The 5,055-nt window shown below is 57.8% G+C and overlaps 1 protein-coding gene across 5 annotated transcripts in view; it reads left to right on the top strand.

Moving 5' to 3' along the window:
- The first annotated feature begins 462 nt into the window (after window positions 1–462).
- Window positions 463–5,055, top strand: part of LOC140386579 (transmembrane protein 198-like) — a 325,956-nt gene continuing 321,363 nt past the window's right edge. For 2 of the 5 annotated variants that reach the window (XM_072469025.1, XM_072469077.1), the window contains exon 1: window positions 707–894. The gene's annotated coding sequence lies outside the window, so the exon portion shown is untranslated. Of the gene's footprint in view, window positions 591–706; window positions 895–5,055 lie in introns of those variants that run through there. The other 3 variants (XM_072469050.1, XM_072469044.1, XM_072469034.1) reach the window with 2 other exon arrangements.

Below are 5,055 nucleotides of genomic sequence, written 5' to 3'. Positions count from 1 at the left end.
CTGAGGGAGCGCCGCACTGTCAGAGGGTCAGTACTGAGGGAGTGCTGCACTGTCAGAGGGTCAGTACTGAAGGAGTGCTGCACTGTCAGAGGGTCAGTACTGAGGGAGTGCTGCACTGTCAGAGGGTCAGTACTGAGGGAGCGCCGCACTGTCAGAGGGTCAGTACTGAGGGAGTGCTGCTCTGTCAGAGGGTGAGTACTGAGGGAGTGCTGCACTGTCAGAGGGTCAGTACTGAGGGAATGCCGCACTGTCAGAGGGTCAGTACTGAGGGAGTGCTGCACTGTGAGAGGGTCAGTACTGAGGAGCGCTGCACTGTCAGAGGGTCAGTACTGAGGGAGCGCTGCACTGTCAGAGGGTCAGTACTGAGGGAGTGCTGCACTGTCAGAGGGTGAGTACTGAGGGAGTGCTGCACTGTCAGAGGGTCAGTACTGAGGTTACAATACAACAGTGATTACATTTGAAAAGTGCTACATTTGCTGTAAACTGCTTTCCCAAATTGCGAGGTTGTGGAATGAGTGATGGAAATGAAATGTCTTTGTGTGGAAGCTGCAGCCCCGTGCTCTTTGCAATGTGGATCAGCAGCGGTGGCGGTGAGTGAGAAGAATGGGGGGGGGGGGGGGGGGGTGAAGATGTGGGTGTGCTGACAATCCCCCTGCAATTGCTGCTCCGTCCGCTTTGCAACACAGTGTGTGAGGAGCCGGAGTGAGGGGGGCTGGCCGAGGGAGTGCTGGCCGAGCGGCCGGCCGAGGGAGGGCTGTGCGGCACTCTCAGGGTTAAGGTGGGCAGTGACAGCCTGCCTGCCCGGGGTGGACCATTGCGAAGAGGCAGCGGCTGCCGGCTGGATGGCGAGAGGAAGAAAGGGATTTGCAGGATGTGCCAGCGCCCCGCAGCTCGGTGAGAGGGAGGCGATGTCCCGGGGGGGGGGCTGCTGTCTGCGGGCGGGGGGCTCTGGGTGGGCTTGTGATGGGCAGGGGGGGGGGGGGGGGGCTCTCGGAGAGCCTGGAGACACAAACAAAGCCCTGGGCCGGACAGGAGTGAGGCGGAGGGGCGACTCATCCCGTGCGGGGGCTGCAGCGGGAGGGACACAGACCCACACACACCGCCCGTCCGGGGGAGCTGCCCGCTGTGTGGATGTCCCTGTCTCAGTGGGGGGGGGGGGGGGGTACAGTGTGTGTGTGTGGTACAGTGTGTGTGTGTGTGTGGGGGGGGGGTACAGTGTGTGTGTGGGGGGGTACAGTGTGTGGGGGGGGGGGGTACAGTGTGTGGGGGGGGTACAGTGTGTGTGGGGGGGGGGGTACAGTGTGTGTGTGGGGGTACAGTGTGTGTATGGGGGGTACAATGCGTGTATGGGGGGGTACAGTGTGTGTGTGGGGGGTACAGTGTGTGTGGGGGGGTACAGTGTGTGTGGGGGGGTACAGTGTGTGTATGGGGGGTACAATGCGTGTATGGGGGGGTACAGTGTGTGTGGGGGGTACAGTGAGTGTGGGGAGGGAACAGTGTGTGCGTGGGGGGTACAGTGTGTAGGGTGGGGGTTACAGTGTGTGTGGGGGGGTACAGTGTGTGCGTGGGGGGTACAGTGTGTAGGGTGGGGGTTACAGTGTGTGTGGGGGGGTACAGTGTGTGTGTGGGGCGGTACAGTGTGTGTGGGGGGGGAACAGTGTGTGCGTGGGGGGTACAGTGTGTAGGGTGGGGGTTACACTGTGTGTGGGGGGGTACAGTGTGTGTGTGGGGGGTACAGTGTGTGCGTGGGGGGTACAGTGTGTAGGGTGGGGGTTACAGTGTGTGTGGGGGGGTACAGTGTGTGCGTGGGGGGTACAGTGTGTAGGGTGGGGGTTACAGTGTGTGTGGGGGGGAACAGTGTGTGCGTGGGGGGTACAGTGTGTAGGGTGGGGGTTACAGTGTGTGTGGGGGGTACAGTGTGTGCGTGGGGGGTACAGTGTGTGGGGTGGGGGTTACAGTGTGTGTGTGTGGCGGGTACAGTGTGTGTGTATGTGGGGGGGTACAGTGTGTGTGTGTGGGGGGTACAGTGTGTGTGTGTGGGGGGGTACAGTGTGTGTGGGGTGGTACAGTGTGTGTATGTGGGGGGGTACAGTGTGTGCGTGGGGGGTACAGTGTGTGGGGTGGGGGTTACAGTGTGTGTGTGTGGCAGGTACAGTGTGTGTGTATGTGGGGGGGTACTGTGTGTGTGTGGGGGGTACAGTGTGTGTGTGTGGGGGGGTACAGTGTGTGTGGGGTGGTACAGTGTGTGGGGGGGTACAGTGTGTGCGTGGGGGGTACAGTGTGTGCGTGGGGGGTACATTGTGTGTGTGTAGGGGGGGTACAGTGTGTGTGGGGGGGTACAGTGTGTGTGTGTAGGGGGGGTACAGTGTGTGTGGGGGTACAGTGTGTGTGGGGGGGTACAGTGTGTGTGGGGGGTACAGTGTGTGTGTGGGGGGTACAGTGTGTGTGCAGGGTGGGGGGTACAGTGCAGTGTGTGTGTGGGGGGTACAGTGTGTGTGCGGGGTGGGGGGTACAGTCCTGTCTGTCGCTGCTCCTAATCGGCTCAGACAGCTGTTGGTTGCCGCTGGTGCAGCTTTACTGAGGGTCAGTGTTGGTGGGGAGGGGAGTGGGTGGGGGAAACACCACAATGGGGACAGAGGGAGGGCAGAGGGTGGTGGGGAGGGGGGTGGGGACGGGGAGCGGGGGGGGGGGCAGGCTCTCTGCCGTGAGAAGCTGCACTCGGAGCGGCTGGTCCCGTTTGAGACTCGTTACTGTCTCCGCTCCAAAACACGGAGACACCCACCCACACACACACCCACACACGCACCCACACACAGACCCAGACACACACACACACCCATAGAAACACCCACACACACCCACAAACACATAGTCACACACACACACACACAGACAAACACCCACACACACCCAGACACACAGTCAGACACACCCACACACGCACACACACAGACACAGACACACACACCCAAACACACACACACACACACACCCAGATACAGGCACCCACACATACACAGTCACACACACACAGACACACATACAGACACACACACCGCAATACCCACACTGCCTGGTTCCGTGTGATTGTGGAAATCAGGGCTATTTAATTGTGATTGTTTAAAATGACGGAATCTGCTTTTTGAGACGGAGCCTGAGAGAGAAAGTCTCCAGGGTGAAGGATGGAGAGATTCAAATAACAATAACAATGGAGAAGGTTATCTGTGCGTCTACAGCTGTGTGTGAGCAAATGTGGGTGTGTGCGTGGGTGTTGTGTGTTGGTGTGTGTGTGGGTGTGTGTGTGTGGGAGTGTTATATGTGGGTGTGTGGGGGGGGCTGTGTGTAATGTTGGTGTGTGTGTGTGTGGGGGCTGTGTGTGTATGTTGGTATGTGTGTGTGGGGGGGGGGGGCTGTGTGTGTATGTTAGTGTGTGGGTGTGTGTGGGGAGTAGTATGTGGGTGTGTGGGGGGGCTGTGTGTATGTTAGTGTGTGGGGGCTGTGTGTGAATGTGTATGGGGTGTTGTGTGCGTAAGTTGATGTGTGCAGGGGGTGGGTTAGGGTGGGGATGTGTGTGGGTGGGGGTGTGTGTAGAAGGTGTATGGTTGAGGGTGTGTGGACGGAAATGTGTGTGTGGGGGTAGGGTTGTGTGTGGATGGGGCTGAGTGTGGGTTTGCGTGAGTGGGTGTGTGTGGAAAGTGCGGGTGTGTGGATGGGTGTGGGACATTGTGTGGATATGTGTGTGTGTGGATATGTGTGTGTATGGATATGTGTGTGTGTGGATATGTGTGTTTGTGTGTGTGTGGATGTGTGTGTGAGGGTGTGTGGATGGGTGTTTGTGAGGATGTGTGGATGGGTGTGTATGTGAGGGTATCTGTGAGGGTGTGTGGAAGGTGTATGTGAGGGGTCTGTAAGGGTGTGTGAGGGTGTGTGTGAGGGTGTGTGAGGGTGTGTGTGGGGGTGCGTGGGAGGGTGTGTGGGAGGGTGCGTGGGAGGGTGTGTGGAGGGTGTGTGTGAGGGTGCGTGGGGGTGTGCGTGAGGGTGTGTGTGGGGGTGCGTGTGAGGGTGCGTGTGAAAGGTGTATGTGAGGGGGTCTGTGAGGGTGCGTGTGAGGGTGCGTGTGAAAGGTGTATGTGAGGGGGTCTATGAGGGTGTGTGTGTGAAAGGTGTATGTGAGGGGGTCTGTGAGGGTGCGTGTGAGGGTGTGTGGGAAGGTGTGGGAGGGTGTGTGGGAAGGTGTGGGAGGTTGTGTGGGAGGTTGTGTGGGAGGGTGTGTGGGAGGGTGTGTGTGAGGGTGCGTGGAAGGTGTGGGAGGGTGTGTGGGAGGGTGTGTGGGAGGGTGTGTGTGAGAGGAAGAGAGGGCGAGAGTGGGAGGAGAGAGGGTTGCTGACAGTGGAATACCCACTGATACCCCTCCGCTCTCTGCACTTCTCACTCTGAGCTGCTCGTTCTGTTCTTCACTGGTTAGACCCCAGTATCGGACTGAGCCGCAGAGGCTGAGTGGGGTGGTGTATTTTTTTACGATTATGAACTTCTCCCTTCGTGACACACAAACCTTTCTAAACACAGCTCGGTATAAAATGAAATGAAATGGAAATGAACGAAATGAATGATATTTCTCCTGTTGTGCTGCCTTTACCATGGTGTTGGGTTTGCTTGCTGACCAGTGAGTGAGTGGTCACTGGCCGTACATGTGGCACTGACGAGGTGTCCCTTTAAGACTGAGATGAGAAGGAATTTGTTTCCTTTCCGAGGATTGCTAGTCTGTGAAGTTTTTTTCCCCAGAGAGCCGTGGGGGCTGAATCACTGAATATATTCGAGATTGAGTGAGGCAGACTTTTGATCAGCAAGGGAGGTCGAGGGTTATAGGAAACAGACAGAAAAGTGGAGTTGGGACCACAATCAGATCAGCCATGATCTCGAGGGGCCGAGTGGCCTTCTACTGATCCTAGCTCCCGTGTTCTTGTCATGTTTCTTGTGCTGGCTCAAGTATCACACACACACAAGTTGGCGGATGTTCTTATTGAGGATTGCTGGATGAAGGAGCTGGATCCTGGG

Source organism: Scyliorhinus torazame, chromosome 2 (genome assembly GCF_047496885.1).
Source record: "Scyliorhinus torazame isolate Kashiwa2021f chromosome 2, sScyTor2.1, whole genome shotgun sequence".
In the NCBI taxonomy this organism is placed as follows: Eukaryota; Metazoa; Chordata; class Chondrichthyes; order Carcharhiniformes; family Scyliorhinidae; genus Scyliorhinus; species Scyliorhinus torazame.
The sequence above is the reverse complement of the archived record's forward strand: the minus strand, read 5'-3'. Positions and strand labels throughout refer to the sequence as shown.